The sequence below is a fragment of the Falco rusticolus genome, chromosome 7, assembly GCF_015220075.1.
Source record: "Falco rusticolus isolate bFalRus1 chromosome 7, bFalRus1.pri, whole genome shotgun sequence".
In the NCBI taxonomy this organism is placed as follows: Eukaryota; Metazoa; Chordata; class Aves; order Falconiformes; family Falconidae; genus Falco; species Falco rusticolus.
The window spans coordinates 46,233,385-46,252,012 of NC_051193.1; the positions used below are offsets into that span (position 1 = coordinate 46,233,385).

The following is an 18,628-nucleotide window of genomic DNA, read 5'->3' on the forward strand; positions in this document are numbered from 1 at the left end:
TTTTGGATCAGCCTCCCCAAAGACCACTTAGCAGGATTTCTTACTCTTTTTTGTTTTTTGCCCCTGCTTGTAGGTTCTATGAACTGTGATTCTGTAACAGGTCTTGTTTAATTAGAATTTTATTGTAGAACAGTCTAAGATACACTTCCATGGAAGGTCAGGGATGGCTAGGTTTTATACTCAGCCAATTTCCCCAAATCAAGTCCATTCAAGGATAAACAATGAATCCAGAAAAACTGTGTAATGCACTTCTAAATGTCCCTAGGTGTAGGCAGTGGGCAACATATGAACAGCTTCAACATTTTGCAGTCGTAATATGACACATAATCTAACAATTTTATAGAAGAGAGACTTTTATACCTCTGCAAACTTGTCTGGAATAATTTTTAAAAATTGAACTTTCTTGGAAAGACCTACTCTGCTTTTCCTTAGGTCCATTTTCTATGCAAAAAGCAACCATCACTTTTGGTCTAAACTATTCTACTTTACATCAAAGAAAACTAGCAAAAACTAAAAAACAAACACAAATTATTATGAGGGAGTGTGACAGGGATTTCTTTTTCCAGCTGCCATCTTGAATGTCTTCTCAGTACTGTCATCAAGCAGAAGTGCTTGCATTTTGAAGTGTTGCATAGAGAAAATAATCATGAAAAATAACATCTTTGTAACACTGTTATGAAGAAAGAGATTCTACCTTCACCCACTTTTCCTTTCCTTCTGTGATGACCTTCTTTTTACTTGACAACCCGGAAGCATGAAATTAAGCTTACCACGGTAAAAATTTACTGTTATGACCTTGATACAGAGCTAAATCATAAAAAATGGACAAAGCTAGAAGCTGTGTAGTAACAATAAATGAGCAAAGACTCAAAGAGGAATTGAACTGATTTTCTGCAAATGTAGCTTGTTCCATAGCATGCAAAGCAGTCTAAAACAAAGCAAGTCAAAGGGACACAAACTAAGAGCTGGCAGATTTGGCTGGAATTGCTTTACTGACTTTAAGTTAGGATGAGGATGAGGATGAGGATGAGGATGAGGATGTGTCTGAACACAAATTGAACTAGATTCCAATTCAGTGTATCCTATATATGTATGTCATGATACACAGAGAGACTGTATTTTAGCTTGCAATTTAGTTCAGTATTCCCAAATTTTTGAGTTTTGATTAAGCTTAATAAGGTAAAGATTTTATCTATAACTGGAATAGTTGGAACTTTATAACAACTCTTTCTACTTTCATAAGAGGTGCAAACAATATATTAACACTCCTACAAACTGCTTTAGTCATTATCATCTGGCTTGTCTCAAGCTGGTTTTCTTGTGGAGCACAAACGCTTACAACACTGCAGACTTGCTCCAGATCAGGCCACGGCCAACTTACCCCATCATGACCTCAAGATGACATGAGAGTTTAACCTTTGCATCAGCTCTCATTCCTTGCAAGGCTACCTGTTAGAGACCCATTCAATGCTGGTTTTTCTGATGCAGTCTCTAGATCTGTAGAAAGGCAATGAGATAACCAGCTGACTTTCTGCAGACTATAAAGCATTTATCAGACGGCAAGAACTGACATACCTTAGTGCTGGTCTAGCAACCTAACCAGGATATGAAAGGCTTTACATTATTTTCCCTATGGCCCGAGCTACCTTTTCTTCAAGCACCAAAAAAATCAATGTTTATGCACTGGAGTTATTACCTACAGTGGTAACACAGTTATAATGTAGCATGACTTTAATTTGGAGATATTTGTTTCCATCAAATTTTGTTATTGAAAAAATAGGACAGAAATAATACAAGTGGCAAAGAAAGGAGTATCAACTGGGTAACAAATATGTTTTTCTTAGATGATGGCATATCATCTTTAATATCACGTGGTTGAGCATATAACACTGTCCAGGGATGTTGTAAATATGTGCTCTCAGGGTGTAGTTACTACACAGGTGAGCTTTGGATTGAGACATATTAGGGCTGATTCAGCCTGCTCTGGCTTTGTGCATCAATCTCACTGTGAGAGATGTATGCTGCTTTGGTGAGAATAGGGGATGACTTTTCTGAAGTCAACAGAACTGCACCGACTTATGCCCAATGAGAATATGGCCCATATTGCTGTTTTGATTACAGTCATGTCAGAGCTGCTATTTCATACATATCGATTAATCAAAATGATACATAAAACATATGGCTCCCACAAGAGCAGGGTAAAGGACATCTTCCAGTAGTTTTGTCACATGAATATTAAGTCCTCGTTGCTATCAGATAATACTGAATGGAAGCATATTTCAATCAGGTGTACAAAACTGCAGGGTTACAGTCATCACTATTAGGTTGATGCAAACAGCTGTCCACATGGGATAAATTTAATGACCTACTCCAGATGCTGTTGAAAACTGGCTCCAGAAATCCAGCAACCTGCCACTCCTCCTCCTGCCAGATCCAAGCTCCCAGCTTCCAAACTGAGCTTTTCATCTTTTAACAGTGCTTAATGATAGCTGATCCTGTAACTCCATAGACAAATCAAGAGACATGGCCCAGAACCAAAATATTCTTTCCCTGAAGAGAAGTCTAGATACATCACAGCAATTTTTGTTCTGCTGGCTATTTCTTTTAACACTGATTAATCCATGTAGGCTGCATTTTGAAACATCACCAGAGGCAATTTACATAAGCTATTTGTGTGCATGGTTTCTCTCCATCTTTTCAATGTCTTTGTATCAAAGGAATCACTCTGATTCTTTATCTTAACCAGGTGATGTGGCACCAAACAGCTGTTGCTCTGCCAGAGCTCCTGTATTTCCAGAAATACAGAACACAGGTCCTAAACTTTTGTGGTCATTAAAGGTAGTCTTGCAGTTTCCCATATGAATCAAGTTGCTTCACCCCTATGCCCCTGATGGAAACCTACCTCTGATAATTGCTCTGTTTTCATAAATTACTCACTGCTTTTCAGCTTCATGCAGGTTTTATGCTGGTTCCATTGAAGCCCTGGGTGGTTTTGGCACTTTATTACTTAGTTTAGTGAAACTGTTTTTTTAAACAGCTAAGATGCCACTTCTAGCACTGAATGGGACGGCAACTTCAACACCAATCAAAGATAAACAGCCTTTAACACAAGTAATGATGAAAACTGCTGGTAGTCCAGTGCAGTTTACTCAATAAAAAGTTATTGTGTATGTTGGAATTTTGTCAGATTGGTTTACATCTCTATTCTTGTGGGGAGTGACGTGAATTTGTTGAAGGCCTCATTAGTGAAGGCTGGACTTGACATCAGAAGATGTAACCTGTAGGGAAGGGTACTGCAGTATCTACAATCTCTTGCACTTCTGCATGCAAAGCCAACTGCTCACATCTTTGATCCTGGTGCTCCTGTAAATTTACAAAGGAGGCAGCTTAAACCCTGTTCTTCTCGAGGTAAATTTTCTGCCTGGGAAATGATCTACTGAGGTTCGTTCGTGGCTTCATAACCTATCATGGTGGTATATGGGGCCAGATGCAAGATAACACCTTATCTTATGCTGTTATTTTTGTGGGTTTTCCTCAATGTTATTTTCTAGGATAGATATAACTCAAACAAGAGTCATAATCACATATTTTTTGCTGCATACAGATGGGAAGAATAAAATGTTTACTTAACATTTTAGATGGCATTACCCCTAAATATCTCTGTGTCCATTGAGAAAGCCCTCTGAACAAGATTAAGTTACAAAGAATAACATTGACACTATGAGCCTGCATCTATGGAGGATTTGGATCCAGAAACACAATAGAATGTTAGATACAGGAAATAACTCACCTCAATAGACTGGACTGTGTAATCTGTATCTAGAGTTATTAATCATATCATTTGAGAATAATCCAGTGACAAATTAGTGCCATTCTGAAAATACCGAGAGAAAACAAAGGTCCTTTGTACCTGAAGTGAATTTGCTAATGCAATGGCAACATAGGAAACTGGGCCCTGAACAGCAGCTGTTTTATAATAATAATTTCTGTATTACTCTTCATCTGAAATGCTTATGGGTCTTTGATTCACATGTAAGCTATTCAGTTTATAATAAACTGAGAGGTATTTGTGCCATTATGCTTACTTTCCTTTCCCATCTCACGAGGAAACTAAGTAATTTTTTGGCTTTTCAAAAAATCCTCTAATCTTGGGCATGTTTTTTGAGACACTACAGACACTGATTTCATGGGCAGTTGCAAATGTGCAGCTGCTTAGGCAAATCAGGTGCCAAATCTTACCCTGCAGACAGTGCAATAGAAAAATATGGAACTAGGTGATTTAGTTGGATTGCCTTGAGAAGGGGCCAGGCAACGCACTTCTCAGTCACGTGCTCTCCCTTCAGCTGAGCACAGTCGAGAGTGAAAACTCTTATTAAAATAATTCCTTTTTTTCTATCTACTTGCAGCCCTTTACAGTTGCTAGACAAAAATGCATCTTTCTGTAAATTATGTATCTTTCAATGTACAAACATAATATGTTAACAGTGAAATTAATAATTGAAAGAATTTATCACAGTACTGACACCTTTCAACAGTGGTCTCCAGCAGTCAGTACTTCAAGTTTGATGAAGAAAGCTGAGAGAGAAAAAGACCCACTTTGCCCCAGAAGTAATCACCAATTAGAAAAGGAAGGCTGCCAAGGCTTTGGGAGCTCAGCTACAATTTGGGAGCTCCAGTCACATCAACCATGTCTGCACTGTTTGAATTTCCACATCTTAGGAGAAGGACAACTTGATGTGTTACTGAATTCATATGCACGAATGCAAGGCAATGCCTCCATACATTTTCCTCAGATTCTCCTTGGAGAGATGTCTTAACATGGTGATAGCTTACGAAAACCTCTCACAATGTGATTTCAAAGAAGAGGTTTTGCAGAATAAATTGTGTTAAGGTAGGGCAGGCAACGGGATAAGAGAAAAAAGATACATCAGTTAACTCAGGTTACGTGTTTTCTAATTGTTAAACATTGTCTTGGAACTGACTGCAGGTGGCACTGACCAGTTCAACACAGGCTGTATGTTAGTTTGCATTCTCATACAGGACAGGCTGACATCTTGGAAACCTGTTCAAGATTGCTACTGTCTTTAGAAGTGGCTCTATTACCTGGGGATGCAGCAAAGTGCTCAGAAAAGCATTTCAAAAGTATAGAAGGCTAGTTGACTTTTTATCTAAGATTGCAACATATTCAACAAACTTTACAAAGTGATTTATAAAGTGCAAACTACAATCTGTATATACACAAATTCAAGGTCATCTATGCGTCATATTTTTCATGCATGGAAAGCACGTGGATACTTCCACTCTGAACAGGCTCTCATTTTAGTTGTGGGGACAATGAAACCCAGAAGGGAAAAGAAGAAGTCAGCATACATCTCTTCCCTCTGCAATCATCTGATCTGCACAGATCTGTGCATAATGTGAGTTGTTACAGGCTCACAGCCGCTTATTGTTATGCTTCTGTTCTGGTGCAAAGTCAGCTGGCTGAGTTTAGACAGCCTTCACTGGTTTCAGCTAAAATGTTTCTCCTTGTGTTGCAGTAGATGAGGATCACTCACAAAACAGGCTCCTTCCCTTCTGCTGGCCCTGCTGTGAGGTGCACAACCCCCAACAGAGATGTGGTACCAAACTAACTGAGGTTAGTAGCATCTTATACCTCTGCAGCTAGAACCGCAGGGAATATCTGAACACAATATTAAGTGACTCACAGAACAGCAGCTGCTCCTGCAGCTAGGATCACTTGTGAAAATTTAAAGCTATGATACAGAGAGCATTAGAATACTGTAGGGCAGAATTACATCAAAAAAGGAAAGTTCTGGCAATTTGCACCCAAAGCAAAGGTGTGGATGTTTTGTTTGAGTGAGTATAGCTGCTTGAGAAGGGAGGCTTATAATCTGTGGTTTAGCTTATTCTTCTTTTTCTGCTAATACAAAACTATGTTAAAAAGAATCTTGCTCTTTTTTTTCTTTTTGAAGTTATTAACTCTACCCCATTCTTTAAGACTGAGAGCAATCTAAAGCTCAATTTGTATAGATATTGTAATTTTATCATTAAATAACTACCATTACAAGCTGACTAGGGTGGGCTGTTAAGTGGGTCAGAGGTGATTAATTGTTAGGTCTTAGAGACGGAGGTATGTATATTTGATTCATTTTATCTTTGTACCAGTGAAGTTGTGTTGAATAATTGGTAGTTAGACAAGCAGCTTTGTTGCCATTTGATGAGAAAGAGAAGAAAAATATACTGACTGTTTCTGTGTAAGCACAGGAGAAGTGTCTTTCATTACTCATCACAAATTGCCATTCTCTCTAGTCAGCAGTTACTTGTGTCTCTGCACTGAAGTTCATATTCATCTGCCATGAAAGGAAGGACTAGAAGGAAGGGTTTGACCTGAAGGTCAGGCATTCCCACAGAGAGAACTTACTCTCTGCGCTTTGCCAGGGTTATCTCAGTTAGCTGCAAATTCTTAAACACGAACTACACACGCCACTTCTTTTACTCTCATTGCTTTTAGGTTTCAATTAAATGCAAACAGGAAAACAAATTATTTCCTTGGAATATATGCATATCTCTTCATGGGGACTTCCTGAGTTTCACTTCTTTAAAGTGAGAGCCACATGTGAAAACAGACAGGCAGATCCTGTTCAATCTTTTAACAGACGAAGGCAATCATCCAGATTGAAGGAGAAGTTGACAGGACAAATGGTACTATGCAGACAGATATGGCCTTATACTCAAGGTATTGAGATCAAGAGGTAGGACATTTGAGTTCAGTCAAGATCTGACTGGGTTTTTCCCTAGGCTTCTAAAAATAATTTTCAAATCACTTAAATTTGATCTCTCTAAAATCCCTCTCCATTTTGTAGGTCTTTTTTATTTGTCTGAAGTTTGTTTTGCGTGAGTACTGTTTCTTAAAGTATTATTTTATATGTACTATCTTACCTGTACTATTTCTAGCCCTCAAGGCTTTGGGATCACTTAGGGTGTCTCATTTCTTTTGAAATACAAATAATACACATAAAAAGAATCTACTTGGGAAATTACTTGAGAAAGGAAGGTATAGTGGATGTCCTGGATATTTACCTGTTTCTCTGGCCACTGGTCAGTAGGGTCACAGAGAAGAAAGACAAGGAAACTATGAAAGAAAGAATGGAATATAAGTCTAGAAAGAAGGTTACACTGAAAAAGAGACGTGGATGTGGACTTGGGAGATGGAGGTTAGGGAATGGCAGAGCTGAGTACACAGTGAAAAATTTAAAAGAAGACACAGAAAGAAAGCAAAGACAAATATGAAGGTGAGAAAGGAACTGGAAAAAAAAGAAGACTAAATAGGAAAACTAGGAAAGCCAGAAGATTTAGGAGAAAATATTTTGGAGAAAACCAATACAGTACAGTGAAAGTCAGAGTACAAAAGGAGTTAAAAAAAACATGGGGGAAAAGCAAAGAAACTCAGCACTGCAATACCTTTGTTCCCAGGGCATATGCATCCAGTGGACGTAAGAGGTACAGAAAGCTATTATGGTCCCTAATGAACTCTTTGATCCTGTAGGATGATCGTAAAATACCTATACACTCATTTGTGTGGCTATTTCAAGCTGGAAACTACCTTATCTTGTCACTGAAATAACAGGAGTTTTTGCTGAAGTATTTGCCTTGGATTTTTTCTAAATAGAGTATTTTAGCATTAAAAGGAAGGAAGAGTAGATGGAGTATGGCACAATTGGAGAAGAAAGAGCAAGAGAAAGAAACTAAAAGAGAACCCAGGTTTAAAACCACTGTTGACATCTTGGGTAATTTTATTTGCAGGATCATTCAGTCTCTGCTGGGTTTCATTAGCCTGCCCCACATTTTAGCTTTTCCAGGGTGTGTTCACAATGTTCACCTTGCTCCATTCTTCAGCGACGATTATTGAACAGTATTATTACAATCAAGATAAATAAAGAAATCTATCAATTTATCTTGTATATTGCTTATAATAATTCAGATGCTAAGTTTGACTATTCATTGCACTGGAATAAAAAATTGCAATCAATATAGTGCTAGAAATTGCTCATATCCTTCCTTCCAAAACTGAGCATACTCCCCTTTGTTTTTAACCTACTAAAAGACGTTACAATAGTCATTTGGAAAGTGTCTTGTAAGGCTGCTTTGTTCAGATGACTGTGCTTGACTAGACTTGTATAAATAGCACTGAAACCCCTCTTTGTCATCTAGTAGCTGCATTAAAAGTTGTTCTAGGTGTATGTCATATTTTATATTTAACCATACTTAACATCACCATGAGCCTCAGAAAGGATGTCCATATTATTTATCTACTGCTAATTTAAACTGACTCTGGAGTTTACTAGTCCTCTGTGTTGAGCAATAATGTTGTAGGTGCAGGTTCTTCACCTGGGACTATCTTTAGACAGGTGATCTGTTTAGAAACTTTAGGTGGGTAATGGGCTGATAATATTGCTCATTCATTCAGTAATGAGCAGGCCTGAGGATGTGTCCTGAAAGGAGCTAGAAATTATTAGTAGCAAGATTCTAAATTGCTATTAAGGGCATTCTTACAATGGCAAAGGTTGATGGCTAGAGTTTCAGAACCCTTCCAATGACAACTATTCTTTGATTCCATTATAAAAATTGTGATATTACATAGCAGAGACTCTTTCCTCATTTCCATCTGTTACATGAGACAAGGACATGTTTCTGAGGTCACAGGTACAGAAATGACAGAAGACTAAACTTATCTTCAATTGCTCATGAAATAGGTGACTCCAGTCAGCTCTTATTGCCCATGATGATCGCTATCTTTCCCTCCACAGTGATGATTTCTTAACTAGACTACAACAGGACAAAAAATTCTGGGCTTGTCTTAAATTCGCTTCAGATGTCTGTCATTTGAACTATGACTTAAGATAAAACACATCTGCTTTTTTGAAGAATAAGGAATGGGAAATGCATGTTGTGTCATGCAAGAAACTTGCATACGACCGCTCTTTCATTTGTTGCACATTTTTAGAAGTTGCTTTGTTTCTGAGGCAGGAATTTTAAGAAGAGAGAGGAATGTCACAGTTAAAACTTGTCATATGCTGAACTCAGAAATTAGGTTTTATCCTCATCTTTTCTGTTGAATTCTGATGTGTTGCCTAGCAAGTGACTTCAAACCCAAGCAGGGTTTTCAGATGAGGTCATTAACAGTTTGTTCTTTGTTCCCAGGGTGCCTAGCATGATACTCTTGTCCTGATTGGCAGGAGTGTAAAATGCTCACAACTATAGCTGCAGTCAATCAGAGATGTGCTCTCAGCATGCAAAATGAGATCAGCTGCTAAATACTCTGAAAACTTAGGTGCTATGTATCTGAGACAGTGTGCTTGATGTTAGTGGCTATGTTTGACTTGAACTGCTCTGTGGCTCAGTTTTTGGTCTATAAAAAAGGATAATGACAGCCTTCACCTCACCTGGGTTTTGAGAAGTTAAATGCATTAATGTTTGTGAAGCACTTAGATATTAGTCATGAACATTACAGAAAAGTCAATGAGGAAATGAATAGCTGTGAATTCAGAGCAGGGTTTGAATGTAATGCAGTAAATAAGGACTATGAGCACATACTGAACAATAAGAAAATCAAGTATTAAAGAGCTGTTCATTAAATACACTGTCAATTCTGAACACTGAATGAGACAACACTTCTCTGTAAATAAAAGCACATGATCATGGCATTAAGAGCTGTATCATAATGCATATATACCAGAGGCCAAACTGAATTTTGCAGGCACTCTCTCAATTCTGTTATTTCCTAATTGTCAATGCTTGCCTTTTAAAACTTTGATAAAATTCTTCAAATTGTGCACACAATAATTTCATTTTGATGAACACATATTAATACATATGCACATTCTCATAGATACACACAATCACAGAGTACATCCTACCCACTAAATAAGCATAACTAAAGCAAAACTCAAGGTCTTTCTTTTATATGTTTCTATTTCTGTTTTTTCCCCACTTTCTTCTTAACCCTTGCATCCAAGCAAGTTCATAACTCTAAATGTTGATGTTATGTCTAATGATTTACTACCTGAATATAAATCTCGAAGAGTGAATAATTAAGAATATTAATAGACAAAAGACCGGCTTTTTCTTGGAAGTAACCAAATACATTTCTCCAGACACATTTTCATCCCAATATTCTGAAAATGTAACCTGGCAGTTTCCCATATTTCTCCCTGATGTATTTCATTCCTTGTTTTTACGGCAGTTAGGCTTACATTTTTAAATGAAAGGGATTAGTTTTTTAAAGATGCTAATAACTTTTATTGCTGGACTCTGAAAGCACATTTGATGTAGGTAATAAAGCCGCTTTAAAAATACAGGTTTAACAATGCTGCAGGTTAGAGGTGATGGATATTGTAAAACGGTGTTGCCACAACACAAAATAGAATGTTAAGAGTGAATCACTTTTATATATGAAGGCAATGCTTATTTTGCATATGTGACAGATACAGTAATAACATGCAATTTTTCTTTAGAATAGATATGGGTACTCCATGCTCTACCCAATATCTCAAGAAAGCAAATGACTTATGGCCAGTTTTAAGATGAGCAATGAAAATTACCTCACTGCTCTTCCCTGATACGTTTGAAAAGGGCAGCTTTTCAGGATGTCTTTTGGCATGTTCACTTCAGGTCTTCTCAGAACTTAGAAAGCACAACTTTGTTACAAATTGTAGACTGAGGCACCTAAGTTTTGACAAATGGGGGTTATCCATTGAATGCAGCTCTGAAAAAATGCACAGAAATCTGTGGATAATATATATAAATAATAAACTGAGCTCACACAGACATAGCATCCCTTTGTTACTGTTCTAACACAGAACTTTGATAGCTCATAGGCAGGATGTATGGTCTGTATAGAGCCTGAGGATGGGAGCACTGGTTGAAGGATAGACAATTTGTAGGTGATACTAAGTGTCCAGTCTCCATATGCAGAACTAAAATGATAGTGGATATTCCAACAGCACTGAACATAAGTTTACTTAGCAAACAGCTCATTTCACTAGAAATGTGAATCCTCTCACAAAGTTGTGCAGCCAATTTACAGAAGAAACAGCTCCTGGAACCAGGTAAATCCAGGAGAGGCAGATTCAGGGGTAAACATTTCAGTGTTGGTTTAATTTTGAGACTGATACAGTGGAAGTGATGTAAAATAAATGTCAAGGTGTGATGAGTTCATCAGAAAGAATATAGAGTGCTGATTATGTAAACAACATACCTTTCTTCTCTCCTGTACGGAAAAATTAATTCCACAGAATTAATTTTGTACAAATGCTTCTCTCTGTTACTGATTTTTCCTGACATTTATAGCCAAGGGATGTGTTGCTGAAATTTAATTTTCTGCTACATGTGACCAACTTTATGTTTTGGCATGGAGGATTGCCCTTGCATTCAGATGAATAGTATTTGGATTTGCTTCTTGTTCAGGGCCCACTCTACAAAGAATTTGTACATGAACCTCAGCTAAGGAAAGCTAATAAGAAGTGGTGCAGTTTTAGAGAAGTACTAAAACCAGCTAAATAGAAGTGCTGTTTTAGAGAAGATATAGTGAACGACTTAACTCTAGGAAGCATAGATTTAAATGAAGTATTCCTTTTTCTTTTCCAGAATTGATATTCAGGGCACGAGTGTAAAAAAAAGAAGAGCTTAGATGCTCAGATGTTGGACAATAACTCATTTGGAAGGGCAAGAAATAATTTAGAGGTGGATGTGAATTGCAAGGAAGAGTAATGGTTTTACTGTATGTACCATGGCTCTGTACCTGAAGAAATAACAGGACGTGATCAATGATAAACTTATGTAGAAGAAGGGTGTGAGATGATGAAGAACCAGCAGAGATGTCCCTGAGAGAATAATGATATCTTACCCCATGGTCCACATCACCCTGCCCAGCAGGTGTGTTTGGATTGATGAGAGCTCTGTCTTAGGCAGTCAGTAGTAATTTAGTATGGTAGGCCACGCGCAAACGACTTTCGTTACTGCCGACAGCTTCATTACAGCAGGCCTATCCTTCACTTACTGCAGACCTTCTTCCATCAAGCTGAAGATGAATGAGGGAATGACCCAGACCCTATATGTTTGCAGTATTATCCTCTCCATTATTGCTCCCTGGCCTGTTTTTATTTGTAAATTCTACAGTTGTACCTTTAATTGTATAGCAAAGATCCAGAAACATCTTTAATACTTTCATCTCTTTGTACTTAGATACTCACTGCATGTACTTCAAAAGATAAACTACCAGAAATGGAAAGAGAGGCTGCAACATAGCGTGAACGTGCAGACTCTTCTGACATAAGAAATAATTTCCAGAGCATGCTGTGCCACCATGGAGTCATTTTCTTACTGGGATGGTATGAACCATCTTTCTTTAAAAGTTTCCAACCACTTTTCCAATACCTTTTGAATAGAATTAATAGGTTTTTTTTAAACAATACATATATCCAGGCATTAGTCATCCTCTTTAATCCTCTATGTGGGTGCTGTATGCCATTGGATGGAGCAAAGATGTAGTGAGCTCTGGGAATTCCTCTTTCTCAGAGCAAGTGACTCAAAGAAAAAGGGAATTCATATCTTCTGTGAAAGAAAAAATAGCACAAAGGAAGCAAAGACATTGCTCGGATGCTATGTGTATTCAAGGACTACAGGAACAGAGAATGATGAATAAGGAATACACAAGTCAAGGCTACACAGAACTAAATGCAAAAAATCAGAGGACATGAAAGTTTAAAGGATCTTACACTGGACCTTCTTGTTAAAGTCTTCAAATGCATGAGGGCAGATGTATTTGCTCCTGCTGGTGAAAGAGGTTTGACTAATGCTACAGTCCTGACTGAATGGTTTATGTGCTTCTATAAGCTCTGTAAAATCAGTTTATGACAGCATTTGCCTCTGGTTGTGATCATCCCACTCAGAAGACCTGTCAATGTCAATGCAACAACTAAGATTCTTCCTGGGGTAAGTTCTAAGTAATTTCTTAAATTATTCATTCAGCTACATAAAAAAGGCCAAGATACAGTACACAAAATCACTAGACCCCATAATAATAATAATCATCATCATCATCATCATCATCATCTTGTATATAAAGTTCTATGTAAATGTTATATCTTAGATTTGGAAGGTGTTTGAATTTCTTATACTAAGGCTGCATACCAGATGAAAATGTAAATTTCTTATTGATTACAGTCTCTGACTGTTTTGTGCTAGCTAAACCTTTAAAACTGTTTCTACTAGAGACTTGGCATTGTATCATGCAAGTTCCTTACTTCTGTGTATGGATGATATGTGCATTTGTCACACACCTAACTACAAGTTCATTCTTACAAGGGGAATCTGTGTATGTGCGTGTGTGTCTGTAAAATCGTGAGATAGGATCTCCCTGCCTACTCAGCTATCTGACCAAATATGCGCTGATTGTGCTATGAAGAGGCGCCGTCAGCCTGGCACAGGCAGGATGAATGTGTAGCCTATGTAGAATTGGTAACTGTGGACTATGACCATACCTTAATAGTAACTCAGGAAATACAGAATAAAAAGAAAGCCTTCCTACTCTGTCCCAAAGACCTGCAATGTGACTATTAGGTCAAAGGTCAAAGGCCAAAGTCTGAATGCATGTAAATGGGGTCAAATACAAAGAAACCACTGGCACAATAGCTTGGTATAAAGTGATCACACATTAATAGCCTATCAATTATCAACAATTATAAACATATTGGCAAACCATAGCTTTGAGGAAATACTTGTATGAAGATAATTAAGTAGTTTTACAAATGTTCTTCCAAGGTCTTGAATCTGTGGTCTGTTTCACGTCTCTTAGGAAACAGCATATAAACACTCTGTAAGAGGATCTAGCAAAAAACCCAAAGGACTTTATTTCCTAATTTATTTGTTCTGAATCCTACATGTTTTATTAAAACAAAACCTACATAAGTATATTATGCATGATGACTTCTCTGCCAGGTGCAGAAGTGGCAAATTTCATGAACCAGCTGGACAATTTCCTAGAGAATGCTGGTGTGGAGCTGTTGATCAATGTTCACGTGGGTAACAGCAGCACTGGGAGAACAGTGGGGTTATGTGGAAAAACTGCAGTTATGAATGAGACATTTAGTGTAACATTCATGTCAGGTACTTTGTGGGAAAGTGAAATAATTAGTGGCACACTAGAAAATCAAGAAGCAAATTAGACCCTGGCGCTTTATGCTGAGGAAAGCGTAGAGACAAAAAGTATGTATGACTGGTGTATGTTGTTTGTATAAATTAATATTAAAAAATAAAATCTCTAAATTTTCTTCACAGAAACTCTTCACATTAAGATTTCCTGTTTAAATGGGGAGAATATTAGGTGATGTCTTGACTACATGATCGGGAGGGGAATGATGACTGCACAATACTGTGAGTGATAAAAGAGCCTGCAAGGGCTGAAAACAGCTGTAGTGAGACCTCTGCTTTCCCCATGAATGTTAGCTAAGTGTCAAGGTAGACACTAGGCAAATATCCTTAGAAAACACTAGTGACTGTCCCTTGAAGCAACTATCTTCAAAAGAAAGAACAGTAATAACATGTATTCAAATTCAGCAACCTTAAGGAAGTGGAAAAAAAACAACCCACTACAGTAAAATTTAACTTCAAAATGGGAACTATGTGGTAACCAGGAAACTATTTTAAAGTATGAAGGGGAGCAATCAAATAGGTAAAATGCCTTCGAAAGCACTTGATACCATATTGCAGCCTCAAAGTAAATGTTTATCCCTACCAAAAAATAGTCTAAATGACCAAAAAGGAGGAGTATGGTTAAACAACAGAGGGAAAGAGGCAATTGTAGTAAAACTAGATCCTTCAAAAAACAGAAGTTGTATCCAAAGGTGCAGAACAGAAAATGCAAAAAATTCCGGTATGTGAAATGCAGAAACATAATAAGGTATTTCAAAACTGATTCTGAGAAGCAAGCTGCTAAGGCGTGGAAATTGTTAATAACATCTCTCTGAAACACATGAAAACCAAGAATCCTTCCCAAGTCTGTAGGGCTGACAGATGGATGAGGTATGGAAGAAGCACTGGAGGATTCTGTGGCTGTAGCAGAAAGACTAAAAAGAACTGCTTACATTAGTGTAAACCACATGGGAGCTTAGAGAGGTCACTGCACTGAAGCCTTTACTTATAAGGGATGAGTCTGAAGAACTGTCTCAAAGTGAAGTGTCAGCAGAAGAGGTTTTAGAACAGATCAATAAAATGTATAATAACAAACACTGTAAGAAACAGATGGTATTAACCCAAGAATTCTCACAGTTGCCGCTGAACTACTAATGCTCTGGGTGAACTACAGAATAAATTAGTTTTTATACCAGAGAAAGAGCAGGTGGCAAGCCTAATGCCCATTTTTAAAAGGATCCCGTGGGGTACATGCGGGTAGGGAAGAAGCAGGCTGTAAAATCTACAAACAAATAAGTCTGATTTTCTTATCAAGCAAATTGACTGAAGCTGTGATAAAGAATAATAATAATAGACATGGATAAATGTGACATTCTCAGGAAAAGTCAGTAAAGCTTTTCTTTAAAAAAAAAAACTTCCTAGCAAGTTGCAGTGCTATTAATTTTTGCAATTTGTTTACAAGCCTTCAGCTGGTTTTCAGTCCATGCAACAAAGGCTTACATCCAAGCTTCTCTGAATTAATTTTTGTGAGGTATCAAATCAATATAGTGTTTACTGTTTAACTTACTCATTGAAGAATATTTTACATTAATATAGCTCTTCTCAAGCTGAATGGTTCTGAAGCGCTTCGCAAACTATGTTAATACGACTGCAGCACTAAACCGCTGCACTAGCAGACAGTGTACAGAGAGGAGAAAATTACAGCCAAGGACAACAAGGCAAACAATTCATGTTACAAGAAACTATTTCAAAACCTTTACTGTACACTGACTGCAGAGAAATTCTAGAATAGTCTGTTATTGATAAGAGTGCTGGCAAAGCAAAAGAGAAACTGAAATACCACAGGACACTTGGGAATCATGTGCCTCTCCTGGACTCCCCTACTCCCATGGTATCAGCTGTTCTGCTCTCTTTTCTTTTGTACTTTTGGATGTGACAAGGGCTATGTAGCTTTGAAACTATCCTGGAGCCACATCATCCCCAAATGTGCTTCTCAGTTTTGTGGAAGTTGGATTTGCTTCAGAATCTCTGCCTCACTGCAAAGCTTTGGGGAATGGTTTAGCTTTCTTTTAAAAGAGGGCTGGTACTTCTGCCAAATAGGAAGCTGTGGATCTGGGAGGCATGAGATGTGCCTGTCATCAGGTTCAGTGCCTCATCACAAATGAAAGTGTGTGACAGTGAGATCTGGGATTTCTCTAATGTACCACTGACTTCAGGACCCTTTCTATACTGCCATAACTTCTTCAGGTACTGTAGGCAAGTCTCTGATGTTTGATTTTCTGTCTCCCATAACCTGGGACTGCCAGCAGCTGTCTTCTACTCTGCATCTTCCCCTCAAAGGGTCTTGGACCAAACTGCAGTGTTTATCTCCTTTTTGAGGCATTCATAGCCAGGCAGCTGGAAGGAATGAAGGAGCTGGAGATACAGACCAGTGTACAGTGGGGAGTGAGGACTGGGGAAGGGTGGACTGGATCTTGTCTCTGCTGAATTGTCTCTGCTGAGATAAGAGATTAGCAACAGAGTGGAACTCACCATTTCAGTCCCTCCTGGTCAAGCAAGGACCAAGGTGTTCAGGGTCACACTCAATGGAGTCTTCATTGACACAGCCTAGGCTCCAGGGTTACGCGGAGAATGGAGACCCAAGAGCCTATTCATCATGAAAGGTAACTGCTAATTGCTGAATTGTACACCCATGTCTCTCCATTGTAAATAGCCACCGTGGTGGTGGGTGTATTTGAGAAGCATTGCAGTGAAGGCATTTTCAGAATTTGAGTTCTTTCTTCAGACTTTGCTTTCCTCCTGTTACTAAGGCTGCAGTGGCTTACTTAAATTTTACATGCCAGTTTTCTTCTCTGTGTCATTTGCTACCTACTGGGAAAATTCTTTCTCTCGCTTTGACACTGGATTTGCACAAATGACCAGTGGAGAAGGAGCGCTACTGACCCTCCTCTCTTCCCCAATTACTTCCAGAGTCATTGCAAAATTTCTTGTGATTTCAAAGAAGCCAAAAATCTCAGCCCGATTTTATCTCATGAGAAAGAGAAATTTCCTTGGGTCTTGAAGCTAAGGATGGCTACACATGACCATTTTTTCCAAAGGTTTAAGACAGATGTGAAAGCTAGGTTATGAACATGTGATGCCATCCAAAGTAATTTTCTGCTTCATGGGTTGCTTGTTGGAATTTGCCTGGCAGGAAGAAGCAAGCTGAGCTTTTTAAGATTTATTTTTTTTAATATATATAATTAGAATAGGTTTTTATTAAGACCAAGTTTGAAACAGTTTCCCAACAATAAACCTGACAGCACATGACCTCCTGAGAACTGCAATGCAAGCAGAAGGAAGATGTGAAGTGTAAGTAGGAATGCCCCACTTTTTTGGCCCCCAGCAAACCTCACTACTAACCTTTGCTGCCCGTAAACCGCCCTCCCCAGCCCCACCCACCCCCACCCCCCACCCCCCAGCTCAGGAGACTTACTTTGACAATAGGAAAAAAGAAAAATAACTGTAATGATTCAGAATGGATAGTTATCATTACCTCTTAAGAAAATAAAGATGTAGCACATAAGTTAGAAAAAGCTACTTTTCCAAGCTAGATTCTTTTTGCTATTGCCAGAATTTGACAGTGGTAATAAATTCCATGAGGCACAGATCATCCTTTTATTCTGTGCTTACAATGTCCAGCACAATGAGGCCCTGATCCACATCAGAAAGTCCTTGATCCTACCAAACTATAAATAAAATAATTATATACCATTGCCTTTCCTTCTCCAGTTTCTTTCTTTCTTCCAGCTTTCAAGCATAATGAACATGCTGTTCTGAATTCATTCACAAAGTGATGCTGTGAGAGCTACTGAAAGAAAATGCTTTTTTTAAACTGATTTTTTAATTGGAATTTGGTTTTGGATTTCAGTGTTTGTTGTTACTTTTTAATGAAAATGCATTCCTCCTACCTTTTCTTTCTCTTTCTAAGAATATGAAGCAGTGGGAGGAGACGTGGGATGGGTAGAGAGAGACTGAAAAAAAGAGAAAGGACTCAGCAGAGCACCTCCTGAGATCAGGAGTGGAAATCCAGTCATGGGCATGCTACCTTCAAGATATTCTTTGCCTGAGTAACTTTAATACTATACTGGGCTGTCTATCTTGCACAGGCATGGTGACTTGTATCCCAACAGCAGCTGCAAGAACACAGGTTGAGACCTCCTCTGTTCTAGTCACAAATTAGCATCTTGATTCATGTGGGCATTGTGACCAGACCTAGACAACAGTGAGCATAGTTGCCTCTGTGCACACAAATGGCTGTTGCTTGTAAATGACCTCTCTTTAAATTAACCTATTCACGTATTTGTTCCATGATGTATTTTAAATATATATAGTTCTCAGCAGCTACTGTCTAATCTACAGGATTTGGGACACTCTTCAGATTTCTTAACCTTCCAGA

At 38.2% G+C, this 18,628-nt stretch overlaps 1 long non-coding RNA gene across 1 annotated transcript in view; it reads left to right on the forward strand.

Annotated features, from left to right (window-relative positions):
- Positions 1–14,342: 14,342 nt before the first annotated feature.
- LOC119151864 overlaps positions 14,343–18,628 on the forward strand; it is a 33,936-nt gene continuing 29,650 nt past the window's right edge. The window contains exon 1 of the long non-coding RNA XR_005105582.1: positions 14,343–14,517. This is a non-coding gene — a long non-coding RNA (uncharacterized LOC119151864). The remainder of the gene's footprint in view (positions 14,518–18,628) is intronic.